The sequence below is a fragment of the Sus scrofa genome, chromosome 14 (genome assembly GCF_000003025.6).
Source record: "Sus scrofa isolate TJ Tabasco breed Duroc chromosome 14, Sscrofa11.1, whole genome shotgun sequence".
Classification (NCBI taxonomy): domain Eukaryota; kingdom Metazoa; phylum Chordata; class Mammalia; order Artiodactyla; family Suidae; genus Sus; species Sus scrofa.
The window spans coordinates 53,257,433-53,273,586 of NC_010456.5; the positions used below are offsets into that span (position 1 = coordinate 53,257,433).

At 36.6% G+C, this 16,154-nt stretch overlaps 1 pseudogene; it reads right to left on the reverse strand.

The window, feature by feature from the left end:
- LOC110256805 lies at window positions 15,214–15,453 on the reverse strand (annotated as a pseudogene).

The window sequence follows — 16,154 nt, forward strand, 5'->3', positions numbered from 1 at the left end:
AATGAACAGGTTTTGATGTAGTACTTTAGTGGAACTGTCCCAACCTGTTAACATCAAAAATCTGAAAACTACTTTCCACAATGGTAAGGTTACCTGGTGTGAACTTATATACCTGTGTACATGTCTGTGTACATTACTCTGTTTCTCATGATATGTGTCACAAGTTATGACATTGCCATTTAGCATTTTGGATGAGCAATGACTATGAACTGATACTCTTTCAAGGATTCAGAATAAAACTTTTAATTTCCGGACTTACCGCTGTGGCACAGTGGGTTAAGACTCTGACTGCAATAGTTTGGGTAGCTGTGGAGGAACAGGTTTGATCCCCAGCCTGGCACAGATGGTTAAAGGATCTGGCATTGCCACAGCTATGGTGTAGGTTGCAGCTGAGGCTCCTGGCCCAGCAACTTCCATATGCTTGCAGGTGCAGTATTTTTAAAAAATTAATTTCTTTTTTATTTTCTTTTTTCATTACTCAATGAATTTTATTATATTTATAGTTGTACAATCATTATCACAACCAAATTTTATAGCATTTCCATCCAAAATCCCCAGCCCATCCCCCCAGCCCCCAACTTGTCCCCTTTGGAAATTGTGAGTTTTTCAAAGTCTGTGAGTCAGTATCTCTTCTGCAAAGTTCATTGTGTCCTTTTCTTAGATTCCACATGCAAGTGATAGCGTTTGATATTGGTGTCTCACCATCTGAGTGACTTCACTTAGCATAACTTCTAGCTCCATCCATGTTGCTGCAAATGCCATTTTTTCTTTCCTTTTAATGGCTGAGTAATATTCCGTTGTGTACATGTACCACATCTTCTTTATCCACTCTTCTGTCAATAGACATTTAGATTGTTTCCATGTCTTGGCTATTGTATATCATGCTGCAACGAACATTGGAGTACATGTGTCAATTTTTTTTTGTTTTTTTTTTTTATTACTCAAATGAATTTATCACATCTGTAGTTGTATAATGATCATAACAATCTAATTTCACAGGATTTCCATCCCACAACCCAGGCACATCCCCCCACCCCCCAAACTGTCTCCTCTGGAGACCACAAGTTTTTCAATGTCTGTGAGTCAGCATCTGTTCTGCAAAGAAGTTCAGTCTGTCCTTTTCTCAGATTCCACATGTCAGTGAAAGCATTTGATGTTGGTGTCTCATTGTATGGCTGACTTCACTTAGCATGATAGTTTCTAGGTCCATCCATGTTGCTAAAAATGCTGGTATTTCGTTCTTTTTGATGGCTGAGTAATATTCCATTGTGTATATGTACCACCTCTTCTGCATCCACTCCTCTGTCAATGGACATTGAGCTTGTTTCCATGTCTTGGCTATTGTAAATAGTGCTGCAATGAACATCGGAGTACATGTGTCTATGTGAGTCGTGGTTTTCTCTGGATAGATGCCCAGGAGTGGGATTGCTGGATCAAATGGTAGTTCTACATTTAGTTTTCTGAGGCATCTCCATACTGCTTTCCACAGTGGTTGCATCAATTTACAATCCCACCAGCAGTGTACTAGGGTTCCTTTTTCTCCACACCCTCTCCAGCACTTATTGTTTGTAGGCTTTTGGATGATGGCCATTCTGGCTGGTGTAAGGTGGTACCTCATCGTGGTTTTGATTTGCATTTCTCTAATAATGAGTGACGCTGAACATCTTTTCATGTGTTTCTCAGCCCTCTGTATGTCTTCTTTGGAGAATTGTCTGTTTAGATCTTCTGCCCATTTTTGGATGGGGTTGTTTGTTTTTTTGGTATGGAGCTGCAGAAGTTAGAACACTCCCTAACACCATAGACAAAAATAAACTCCAAATGGATTAAAGACCTAGATATAAGACCAGACACTATCAAACTCCTAGAGGAAAACATAGGCCAAACACTCTCTGACATAAATGACAGCAATATCTTCTCAGATCCACCTATCAGAGTATTGACAATAAAAAGAAAAATAAACAAATGGGACCTATTCAAACTTCAAAGTTCCTGCACAGCAAAGGCAACCCTAAACAACACAAAAAGACAACCCACAGAATGGGAGAAAATCTTTGCAAATGAATCGAATGACAAGGGATTAATCTCCAAAATTTATAAACAACTTCTGCAGCTCCATACCAAAAAAACATGTGTCATTTTTGAGTCAGGGTTTTCTCTGGATAGAGGCCCAGGAGTGGAATTGTTGAATCAAATGGTAATTCTATTTTTAGTTTTCTGAGGAATCTCCATACTGTTTTCCACAATGGTTGCACCAATTTACATTCCCACCAACAGTGTAATAGGGTTCCCTTTTTTCCACACCCTCTCCAATATTTATTGTTTGTAGACTTTTTGATGATGTAAGGTGCTGGTGTAAGGTGGTACCTCAGAGTGGTTTTGATTTGCATTTCTCTAATAATGAGTGATGTTGAACATCTTTTCATGTGATTTTTGGCCATGTGCATGTCTTTGGAGAATTGCCTGTTTAAATCTTCTGCCCATTTTTTGATGGTTTTTTTTTTTTTTTTGGTATTGAGCTGCAGAAGGTGTATATAAATTTTGGAGGTTAATCCCTTGTCAGTCGATTCACTTGCAAATATTTTTTTTCCCATTCTGTGGATTGTCTTTTCATTATGTTTAGTGTTTCCTTTTCTTTATTGAACTTAGAAAATAGGAGTTATTTAAAGAATAGAATTAGCAATGATTAAATAGCACAGACTAGAGAACTGCAGTAGCAATCTGCACCTAACTCGATGTGTTTTTCCATCAGGAAATGGCTCATTATGTTTACTTTTGTTTAATGTGTGTGTGTATTTGTGCAGTTTTAACCTAAAACCTGAATACTGTTGTAGATCAAACATTGCACTTTTAAAAAAGGAAATATTTGTAGAAGAAAATAGAGCCATTAGCATTCTCCAGCTTATAATGGATTAAGAATTAAAGAGAAAAGATAAAGTCCTCTGAGAAAAAAAATCCTCATTAGAATTAAGTTGTTTTCTTCTCAGTAAATTAATAAATACAAATATTTTTTTTTCTCATTAGGTAAGGACATTTATCCTAGAACACTTGAGTAGTTTCATGGATCATTTGGGGCTCTTGGCAGTCCAAAATGGAAGCAAGAAGAGTTCCCATTGTGGCTTAGTGGTAACAAACCTGACTAGGATCCATGAGGATGCAGGTTCGATCCCTGGCCCCACTCAGTGGGCTAAGGATCCAGTAATGCCGCAAGCAGTGTAGGTTGTAGATGTGGCTCACATCTGGAGTTGCTGTGGCATAGGTCAGAAGCTGCAGCTCCAGCTCAACCCCTAACCTGGGAAGGTTCATATGCTGCAGATGCACCCTCCCCCCCCAAAAAAAAGGAAGCAAAAAAGGTACCAATCAAAGCATTTTGAATTTAACAATCTCTTAGAAAGAGGTGGTTTGTCATATTTTAAACACGGGTAAGGATGTGTATCTTATTCTTCTCTCTCTTCCCCACTGTAGCTTGTAAAGTGCTCTACACAAAATAGTCATTCAATTCACCTCTCTTGACTGCCCATTTGCCATGATTGCACAAAGCTCACTGTGGTCTGTATCATTTAAGATATCTGAAGTCAATGATATATGAGTCTTCATATTCCCAGTGTTTCATAGCTAGATTGAATCACATCATGAATTAATAAAGGCTTCTGGATTTCTTATAGGAATAGTTGTTAAAGACATTCTAATTAGAATATTTGTAGAGTTCCTTTATGAGTATGGTGTTGTGATAGACATAAAATGATTCATCAAGGAGATTCATAGTTCTTTGAGAATAATATTTAAACATAACATGTTTTAATTTACCAAAAAACCACAAAACCAAGATAGTTCTGTAAATTATTCTTGAAAGATGCCTTTCTATTACAGTTACAAGTCCACTTTCAAGAATTCCTGAAAGATGGCATGCTTCCCCTTTAAGCCTGTTCTATGACCCTTGCTCCCTATATTCTGCTTAAATTAATATTCTGGTGGTGTGAGTAGTAGACTCACAGGAAGCCTAAAACAGCAGTGATTCTCTGACCGCCAATCAAAGAGTGACTTCAGACACTAAGATAAGTCACCACCTGTGTAGTCCCTACTAGCCACAGCATGTGGGTGGAGCAGGGTCCCCACCTCCTTCCCTCAAGAAGCTCCACTGCCTACTGGTTCTTGATCCTTAAATGTGCTTCCTGAGATAGTTGTGTTGTTAATGCTGTTGTAATTAACATTAGCATAAATGGTTATGTGACACTTCAGCACATTCGGCATTGAATAAAGTTAATAAATTTCAATAGAAATGATATTAAATCCATTCTAGTTTTTCTTTAGATTTACTTTATTTCATTTTATTTTAAATTGAACTATAGTTAATACAATATTGAATTAGTTACAAGTGTACAGAAAAGTGATTCAGTTATACAAACATATATTTTTTCAGATTCTTTTCCTTTATATGTCAGTACAAGATTCTGAGTCTAGTTTCCTGTGCTATACAGTAGGTCCTTGTTGTTTCTCTTTTTTTAGATACAGTAGTATGTATATGTTAATCCTTGAGAAGTACATAGTTCCTCTGTAATTTGCTGCCTGCTGCTGTTCAGATTCTTTACTCCACTTTTAAAGGGAGCATTAAAAGGTGGTGTGCATAACATAAGGGTGGAGAGAATGCAGAGCTAGAATTAGCAAATTTAAATAAAAGTTTTTCCTAAGTCTATGGATCACAAACATTTTAGTGAGGCAGGGGCAAAAGAGGGAAGAAGTAAATTGTTTCTGAGAGGAGAACATTCCATCTGAATGGAAGCCACAGATGAAATTACCCAGAAACGCACAATGCAACTTGCTTCTATTTACAGCTAGAAACAATTGTGTTCACAATTCTGTCTCTCTGAACATTCGCTGAATTATATAAATGAGACAGCTGCAGTGCACTGGCCTACAAGACAATGGATACAGAGAAGGCAGGCAGGGATAGAGACAATCAGTGCAATTAAAGGAAGGTCAAAGATTTGTGTCCAAAAAAAGGGAGCAACAAGCTTTTGCCTAAAAATAGTGGGAACCTCCTATTAGTATCTGTGTCTACCATGTAATTTCTAGAAAATATCCTATAATCAAAGTCAAAGGAGTATTCAGAACTGGGAAAGACTTGAGTAATGGGAGACTAGAAACATGCAAGAAATATGAAAAGAATGGAAATATAAATAGTGGAAAAGCCATGGACACATTGTGTTGTGGTTCCAGAGATGATAGATTTTTATATATTTAACACCTGCTCCCAAATCACCCTGGATTCACCCGAATCATTTCTTCATCCTGACCCTAATAGTTCTTCTGGGCTTCATTCCTTTTTTTTTTTTTTTCCTCTTTTGTCTTTTTAGGGCTGCACCCGCAGCATATGGAGGTTCCCAGGCTAGGGGTCTAATTGGAGCTGTAGCCACTGGCCCACGCCAGAGCCACAGCAACGTGGGATCCGAGCCACGTCTGCAACCTACACCACAGCTAACGGCCACACCGGATCCTTAACCCACTGAGTGAGGCCAGGGATCGAACCCACCACCTCATGGTTCCTAGTCAGATTCATTTCCATTAATCCATGATGGGAACTCCTTCATTCCTTTTTGCATTGCATGTTTTCATGCATTTCTATGAAAAGTTAATAGATCATTCTTTATCTCTAGAAAAGCATTCAAAAGATAGTTTTCAATGATTTAAAAGCATTTAAAGGATTTAGATCTTACAAATCTAAAGCCTTAACTTATAACTAGTTATTTTCAACATGATCATGAATAAAAATAATGTTAGACATATACTTTCAGTGAGTCTGACAGAGATAGCAAAATTGTTAAAAACAAATCCCATGAATTTTATATTGTTCTACCTCCAGTGTTAACTCAGGGTAGCACTCAATAATCTTTAGTGAATCAAATTTAAATGCTAAGAAAGAAAGGAAATGAAAAAACTGAGCATTTGTAGAACTCTTTTTTAAACTCACCATCCAGTAGACCAAAAGTTTGGGGAATTTTCTGTAATTTTCATCAAGTAAAAAGGTATTATTTATATTTTCATTGAATTGCACAGCAACATATATCTAGAATGATGGGATTTAGGACCATCTGAATAATCCCCAAGTCACTTAACACTTTATAGTATATTATTTATATATGAATTAAAAATAATTTTTTTTGGCCATGCTCACAGCATGTGGAATTTCCTGAGCCAGGGATCAAACCCATACCACAGCAGTAGCCAGAGCCACTGCAGTGACAATACCAGATCCTTAATCTGCTGTGACACAAGAAAACTCCAATATGAATTTTTATAATATAGATTACAGCTTTGTTACAAGGACAGAAGAAGCTCATATGGTAAAAATGCTTACACATTGGAGTACAGCATATAACATAAAGAAAAGAGGCAAAACTTTGAGTCATTCTTTCCACAAATAATTTGAAGAACTATTCTGTTTGAGTGTCCATCAATTTATAGAATGCATTTTGAAGCAATGAGTAAAGATGACCACCAGAAGAGTAAGATTAGGTAAAGGAAAACAATCAAAAGTCCATGGACTGAGCACTGTGACATTTGAATATTTAGAAACAATGAGGGGAAATCTGCAAAGACAGGTCCACAGAATAAAACTCAGGGGAATATGATGTTCTAGAAGCCTAGTGAAGATAGTCTTTTAAGGAGAGATAAGTGTTGTTGAACCTAAGTTCCTGTGCCCGACGCAAGGTGAAGCCACACAAACCTAAACAATTGTGTTTGGAGCAGAGAAAGGTCAATCACAAGGGCTGAGCAAGGAGAACTGGCAGCTCATACCCAAAACACCTGAACTGCCCAGTGGTTTTTAGGGAAGATTTTTAAAGGGCACAATTGAGAGTGAGGGCTGCTGGATGCATGACTTTTTTTGATTGGTTGGTGGTGAGGTAACAGGGTGGTGTTTCTGGAATCTCAATCATCAACCTTCTGCTTCCAACCAGTCTGGAATCTGTGTGCTTGTGGTCAATATGTAGTCACCATCCTTCACCTTGGCAGGGGCCTTAGTTCTTGTAGAAGAATTCAAAGGTTTGTGTCAGATTATTATACATATATTCCTTAAGGAGGAACTAGGACACTGCTTTATAGCTGAACTATTGTTTCTGGACTGCTTTTCCTTTGTTTCTGTGTTCCCTCATCTGCCAAACCAGTCAGTAATTATTTGATATGCCCTTTGGAACTCAAGGAAAGTCTAGGAGGCTGAAACTTTTTTTCCTACAAATAAGAATCAGGGGACATGGAAGGGCTTTTTTCTCTGGGAGGGCCCCATAGGATCTTACTTAGTTTCATAAGGTATACTGTTTAAATGCATCATGTATTGCTAAGTCAGGTATGATGATAGAGGAAAATCGACTATTGAATTACAACACAGGTATTATGGTGACCACGAAAACAGCAGTTTAATGGAAAGAAAATCTGGGAGTTCCCTTCATGGCTCAGTGGTTAACAAACCTGACTAGTATCCATGAGGATGCCGGTTCAATCCCTGGCCTCGCTCAGTGGGTTAAGGATCTGGCATTGTCATGAGCTGTGGTGTAGGTCTCAGACACGGCTTGGATCCTGCATTGCTGTGGCTGGGGTGTAGGCCAGCAGCTGTAGCTCTGATTAGACCCCTAGCCTGTGAATTTCCATATGCCGTGGATGCAGCCCTAAAAAGAAAAAAAAATCACTAAATCAATTGGTACCTCATAATAGTTTTGATTTGCATTTCTCTAATAATTACCAATGTTGAGCATTTTTTCATGTGTTTTTTGGCCATCTGTGTGTCTTCTTTGGGGAAATATTTATTTAGATCTTCTGTCCATTTTTGATTGGATTGTTTATTTTTTGATATTGAGCTTCATGAGGTGTTTGTATGTTTTGGAGATGAATCCCTTGTTGGTCACCTCACTTGCAAAAATTTTCTCCCATTCTGTGGGTTTTCTTTTTGTTTTGTTTATAGTTTCTTTTTCTGTGTAAAAGCCTTTAAGTTTAATTAGGTCCCATTTGGTTATTTTTGTTTTTATTTTCATTACTCTAGGAGGTGGATCTAAGAAGATGTGGTTTACATCAGAGAGTATTCAGCCTATTATGCTTTCTTCTAAGAGTTGTATAGTATCTGATCTTATATTTAGGTCTTTCATTCACTTTGAGTTTATTTTTGTGTATCGTGTCAGAGAGTGTTCTGATTTCATTCTTTTACATGTCGCTGCCCACTTTTTCCAGCACCACTTATTAAAGAGACTTTTTTTTCTCCAATGTATGTTCTTGCTTCCTTTGTCATAGATTAGCTGACCATAGGTGTGTGGCTTTATTTCTGGGCTTTCTATCCTGTTCTATGAGGTACCACTTTAAACAGCCAGGATAGCCATCATCAAAATGTCTACAAAAAAATAAATATTGGAGAGGGTGCAGAGCAAAGGGAACCCTCTCACACTGTTGGTAGAAGTGTCAGCTGAGTTATGGAAAACGGTATGGAGTTTCCTTAGAGAAATGAAAATAGAATACCAGATGATCCAGCATTCCCACTCCTGGACATCTATCCAAAGAAAACCATAATTCAAAAAGATAACATACACCCCAATAATCACTTCAGCACTATTTACAATAGCTAAGACATGGAAACAGTCTAGATGTCCATCAACAGAGGAATGGATAAAAAAGATGTGGTACATATATAGAATGGAATATTACTCAGCCATAAAAAAGAATGAAATAATGCCATTTGAAGCAACATAGATGGACCTAGAAATTATCATACTAAGTGAAGTTAGACAGTGAAAGACAAACATCATATGATCACTTACATGTGGAACCTGAAAAAAGGATACAATTGAACTTATTTGCAGAATAGAAACAGATTCACAGACTTTGAAAATAAACTTATGGTTACCAAAGGGGACAGGTGGTGGAGGTGAGGAGGTACTGGGGGTTTGGGATTGGCATATGCACACTGAGGTATATGGAATGATTAGCCAGCAGGGACCTGCCATGTAGCATAGAGAACTCTACCCAATATTCTACGATAATATATGTGAGAAAATAATCTGAAAGAGAATGGATATATGTGTGTATGTATAACTGAATCACTTTGTTATATAGCAAAAATGATCACAACATTGTAAATCAACTTTACTTCAATAAAACTTTTTAAAAAATGAAAAAAAAAGAATCAATTATGATGTAATCAAGAGAGAGGAGTTGGAGAAATAAAACATCATAACCCTAATAACGCTTTCATTAAGTTTTATTTCAGGGATGAGGGTAGGTGGGAGACACAAATGAAACAAAGGCTGAAGGGACTGTGTTATCTTCGTTTTTAGGTGAAAAGATATTGCAGTGTGTTTTTATGCTGATAGCAGTGACTCAGCAGGGAAAGACAATTTGGTGATGCATAGAGAGAAAAGGATGAAGTGATGACCTTAAGTAGGAGATGCGTTAACAATTTAAAAGTGCAAAGATTGGCTCCAGATAGGAATAAAGCTCTTTAGCCCAGGTACAAGAGGATTGGCATCAATCCAGGTGGTAGGTGTGGTCCAGCAACAGAGCCTAAGGAAGTGTTCTTTTCATGGAGGCTTTTCACAATGAAATAAGAAAGGGAGTCACCAACTTCTATAGCTCCTGCTATGCTTCAGGCACTATTCTAAGAGCTATATTTTTATTAGCTTTTCAAAATCCTGTTAACAACCTTGTGAGGTGAGTATTATTATTATTATTCTCAGTTTATAGATAAGAAAACCAAGACAGAGAAGTAAATTGCCTTTCCTGAAGTTAGACAGCTAGTCAGTGACAGCCACCTAGGAAAAAAGAGGTGATGGATGAGAAAAGCATACGAAGATTGCAGGGTATACTGAGGGCTTCTGTGAAGTTAGAGACTGTGATTACTGTGTAATTTACTATGATAGAAAATAATTTAGTCACGGACCAACCACTTTCTATATGTTTCACACTGGGTATAAATCTTAATTTGACTTTTTTCATTTGTAAAAACATAGATAAGGTATAAAAGTAACAACACACGTTAATTGATTAGGTTCTCAATTCATATGACCTTTCTTGTTACTTTTATCTGTGGTAGCGTTTTCATCTGTCATTTCAGTTCCGACAACCTTGCTCTTGCCAGTTATGGCTTTTGACTTTTATTGGCCAAAAGCCCAAAACCTGCTCGACTCCTGAGGTTAAGCATTTCTCTTTTAGCATATATTTCAGGAGTGGAATTTTGTTTTCATGGCTTTTCCACAAGAAGGTTTTCATCCTCTTCTGCCTTTCAGGATAAATTTGTTCTCGGGCCCCCACTGGATCAGGGGCCACAGAATTTTAGCTGGATTGACCTCCAAGCCTGTGGAGGGGCCTGACATAATTTTAAAGACCTTTTCACTCCTGGCTCCAGATCTCAGCAGAGCACTGTGCGCAAGTGACATTCCTCAGATGGCAGAACCTGGCTCTCTGCCTCTCTACCTCATACGAGATGCTCTTGCTCTGAGCTGGCTTATTCACACTCTGGTGGAGTTTCAAGTCTCGCTGAGAAGTAGGCACAATTCTTTATTTACTGTTCTTAACAATCTTGCAAGATGAATATTATTATTCTGCTCACGTTTAAGGTGTGTAGCAATATAGTATAAAATTCATAGTAATAAGGATTATTAATATTCTCCATTTGGGTTTGGGAGGGGTGCAGTGATACTGGCTTTGTTAAATAGATCCAGGAGCTAAGTTTGTTATAAAAATGACAAGAGAAAAAAAAAATCCCAACAACTGTTCATTGACATTTTGGCAACTCTTAAAGTTATTCTGGGAAAAGAATATTTGTGTTATCCCAGTGAAAAATAAAAGAGAGTAAAAGCAAAAATATAAGATCTTCTTTAACCTCTGTAGCTCATCTGAAGGGGAGGCAACTAACTTATTCAGCTTGACATTTAAACTTCATTTATGTAATTGAAGGTTAATATCTTAAATTATTTGTAGAATTAAAGAGCCATCGTTTGGCAGTGAAGTTATGTAGTTTATTGTAGTCACCTTGGTTCAAAACTCATTCATTACTATTAATTCTTCCATATATACTATCAAATCATTCAAGTAACTATTGACTTTAAAGATATACTCTATGTTCGATATTGATGAAAATTTAATCTGAATGTGTCACTTAATCCCCCCTGCTATATTATAAATAACACCATCACAGTTGCAAAACAAAGATAATATTTAAGAACTTGTTTCTTATGCAATAGCATAGAAGCAAAGAGTGGGAAGTGGAGAGCAAACATCTGAGTTTGAAATCCAGCCCTGACACATACGTACTCTGTGACTTCTAGCAAGTTACTTTACTTGTATGTGCCTCCATTTTCTAAACTGTCAAATAAGAAAAAGGATTGCTCCTACTTCAGAGAATCACTAAGAGAATTAAAAGAGTAACATACCTAAAGCATTCAAAACACTCCCTGCCCGTAATAAGTACTTAATAAGACTTAGCTCATTCTTAAAAATAATTATTATGTTCCTTAATTATTAGTATTTCATTATACATCCCAGAACCTGCCACATTCTCATGTTTGATGACTATGAGTCAAATGTGGAAGAGGGTAGAAGGGAGCTGACATCAACTAGATGGCACAGAACCCCTATGGTCAAGGGCTCACAGACTTATGTTGGAAGGGCACATCAGGATTTAGATCCAAATTGTGTCTCTTTGTGGCAAATCACCAATGATGTGCCAGCAAGTATTTCCTGCTTCACAGCATCTGTGGAATAAGTGGGGGGGGGCAGTGGGCAGGCATGGGGGTGGAGAGTGAGAGGGTAGCTCTAAAGACTGCTAGAGAGATTGTAGAAAGTCAGGGGTAAGCTTCCATTAAAAAAATAGTATATTATAATAAAATATATAGTCATAGTATTATCAATAGTATTGTATTATTTTTAAAATACAGAATAGATTGCGAAATATAAGTAAGAGTGAATTAAACATGTATCTGTACAGTTTACCAATTCAAATGATTACCCATATAAGCTCCATCCAGGTCAAGAAATAGAATACTGCCAGCACCCAAGTAGCACTGCCACCACATGCCCTGCCCAACCACAGCACCATCATTGCTCTTTAAATGGACCCTTATCCTTCACCTTGGTCTTGATCATGTTGTGGCTTTTGAGGGGTATGTTTTAATGATTATTTATACACTACTAGATTAGTTTTGCCTGTTTTTAAACTACATGTGGATGACTCATACCATTTATTCATTTCGTTTCTTGATTCTTTTCAACATTATGTTTATTTTCTATCCAGAATGATTGGTTGGTTGGTTGGTTTATTTGGGGATTTTTTTTAGGGATAAAGTTGTCATGTACAAGGCTAATAAAGGTTTGTTACAAAGACAGCTTGGTGCATATAAGTGAGATTTTCTCTCATGTGTACAAATAGAGATAGGGAAAACATACCATAGAATGTGCCTGTGTTCAATTTTATTAGATAGTACCAAATAATCTTCCAAAGTAATTTTACCAAATACCAACAATTTTGAATAGTTTCATTGGTCCACATATCAACAGGATGATGTGTTTTAGACTTTGTAATTTTACATGATCTATTGAGATATTTATGGTTTCTTGCTGTGGTTTTAATTTACTAATCATAAGTTAACAATTATTTTGATTGAAATTATTTTGGTGAAATGTCCACTCAATCTTTTTGCTTAATTTTTGTTTTGTGTTGCTTGGTTGTTGTTTTTTTTAATTGGTTTGTGAGGGTTCTTTGTACAGTTTGGAGTTAGTTTTTGTCAAGTAATATGTGTTGCAAATATCATCTTTCACTCAATAGTTCATTTTTTGCTCTATTAATGCTGTCTTTTTGATAAAGAGAAGCTGTTGAACTCAAAGTGGTTGAGGTCAAGGTGGTTGACTTTGTCAGGTTATTATTTTATGGTTCATTTCCTTATGTCTTGTCCTAGATAAGAAATCTACAACATCAAATATTTTCTAATATTAACTTCTAGAATATTTATAATTTTGGTTTTAACATTTTTCCCTTTGTGATGGAGGTTTTTCAAAATTTTATTATGGATAATTTCAATTATAGAGGGAAACTGGAAATAATTTTACAATGAATACCTTTCATTTAGATTCTACATTAACATATTATTATATGTGTTTTATCAGGTACCCATCCAATCCATCGTTTTACCCCATAATCTATTAATCATTCTTTTTTTTCCTTTTTACAGTCACGCCTGTGGCATATAGAAGTTCCAAGGCTAGGTTCCCAGGTTGAATCAGAGCTGCAGCTGCTGACCTACATGATAGCCTCAGCAATACAAGGGTGGAGTCACATCTGTGACTTATACTGCAGCTTGTGAGAATGCCAGATCCTTAACCCACTGAGCAAAGCCTGGGATCAAACCCGCATCTTTACAGAGACTGCATCAGGTTCTTAACCTGCTGAGCTACAATGGGAACTCCTAATCATCCTCTTACATGATACATTTCACAGTAAATTGCAGAGAGCCAAAGCCCTCCTCATAGCATTCATATCATCAACTTGTGTTCAATATTTGTTTAGTTTTTTACTTAGGAGGGAAATTTAACTTAAGTGAAATGAATAAGTCTGACATATTCATCCACTGAATTTTGAAAAATATGTAACCTCCTAAATTCAAATTTCTATCAAAGATGTAAAATATTGCCATCTTGTTAAGAAAGTATCATATTCCTTTCCAGTCAATTCCTGAGCCTTAAAAAAAAAAAAAAAAAAAAAACTGAAAAAAATGCTATTCTTATATTGTTTACCATAGATTAATTTTGACTGTTCTGGAGCTTTGTATAAATGGAATTAAATAAGATGAATATGCATCATTCAGCAAATCTTCTTTTGATATTCACTTACTGATGTTCTGTGCATCAGTAGTTATTTCTTCATATTGCTGAAAGGCATTCTGTCCTGTGACTATGCCACAGTCTACTATTTCTGGCACTATCTATCCTTTTGAGTAGTTCTGAATTACATATGAGACCATTTATCTACCGTCTTCAGAACCTACTTAATATTCCATGTAGTGCAGATCTAATGGCAATGGCTTTTACCCTCATGTTTGAAAGATATTCTTTCTGGGTATAGAATCTAGTTTGATTTTTTTTTTCCCATTACTTCAGAGACTCTGTTACTTTCTATACTGGGTTTCATAGTTTCTGACAAGAAGTCTGTTACAACTATCATTGCTCCTTTGTATGTAATGTCTTTTTTTTTTTTTTCTCTCTCTCTGCTTATTTTAAGCTTCTTTTCCTTATCACGTTTTTATATTTTTTAATTTTATGACAACCTTTATGCCAAAGTGGCTCTAGTAGTACCAGAGAGTTTGAATATTGTTTCATGTATAGTGAAATGGATAAAAGCAGTATTTCTAGTTAATGTATTTTTAGGTATTTTTAGGTAATGTGATTTTAAATATATGAGTTAAAATGCAATAAATATTGTTGAACTTATTTACAAAACAGAAACAGACTCATAGTGATAGAAAACAAACTTAAAGTTGCCAAAAGGGGCGGGAGGTAAATTACAAGTTTGGGATTAGCAGATAGAAACTACCATATATAAAGTAGATAACAAAGTCCTACTCTATAGCACAGGGAACTATACTCAATATCTTGTAATGAACTATAATGTAAAACAAAAATATAATAAGTATTAAAAATAAATGTTTTACTATTTTATCTATTTTCAAAATCTTATATATTCAGAATTTTAGGGTTTTTTTTTTTAGGGAGGACCACTTTATTTTTAATAGTAAACAAAACTCCATTTGCAACATACTAAACCGTCCATTGACTTATTCACAGTCTAAAATATAAAACTTCTGACTTAAATAGAAGTTTTATATTTAACCTTAAATATTCTAAAATCCATGACAACTTTGGATTTCTTTTTTTTTTTTTTTTTTTGTCTTTTTAGGGCCACACTCATGGCATATGGAGATTCCCAGGCAAGAGGATGAATTGGAGCTATAGCTGCCAGCCTATATCACAACCACAGCAAAGTGGCCTTTGAGCTATCTGTGACTGCACCACAGCTCATGGCAATGCTGGATCCTTAATCCACTGAGCAAGGCCAGGGATCAAACCCACGTCCTCATGGATACCAGTCGAGTTTGGTAACCACTGAGCCACAACGGGAACTCCAACTTTGGAATTTTAATCTTGCCTGATGCTATGAAATAGTGCAAACTTTGATTGATGGTCAAATTCCTAATTTTTTGTGTTCAGCCATTTTTCTTGATCTTACTCTCTGATTCCATACATTCCAGGGTGTTCAATGGATTGTAATAAACTTCCAAGATAAAGGGAAATTTCTTGCTTATTGTTTGCCTGAAATCTTGCTTGTGTTCATCTTTATAAACAAAAATATGCGCCCAAAATGCCTACAAGTTGAGCTGTTAAAACTCCCTTAAAGATCTTCTTTGCCAATGGTTCCATAGTATGGGCCATCCTAAGGCACATATACATAGGGATGCACATCTTTATCATGTTTTGAACAACAGATTATTATGTGACTTGGGGTATTTTTCTTTGTACTTCTCTTCCTGAGCTTTTCTAAGCATTTTGTTTCTGTACGTTTACAAATTTCATCAAATTTGCAAAACAGTGGAAGAGTGCTGGTATCTTTCAGATGATGCAAGGGACATGGCAATTGACAACTCTAAAAACAATTCTCAATCAATGATGTATGGAACTTGGTGGAAAATTCCAGTTTCCCTGTCTCCTGAGGAAGTTCAGCACTGTTCCCAAGACTCTGCAGTGAGGCTGAGCTGCATTTGCCCTGAGCAGTAATCAGCTGCTTACCATAACCCATATCAACTCTGTTCCCTTCCCTGGCTCATAGCCTTACACCCTGAGGTCACTTCCTGTCAGAGTTTGGTTTCCCAGGAAACAAACTCTGGGACTCTGACATTTCATACAAAGGAGGCTTATTGGAGAGTACTTTCTCCAACTATGAAGAAAGATCAAGCAGGATTAGGCAGAGAGAAAAAATCAGCCTTACTACAATCGCAGCAGAGGCCCCAGATGACCCCACAGGGAACTCTGGAGTTAGAACACCCTTCAGAATTTTCCCACATTAAGGCAAGATGGCAGGCCTTCATATCCTCTGCAGAAACCAGTAATTGTACGTGGGCTGCTGCCAGGGAGTG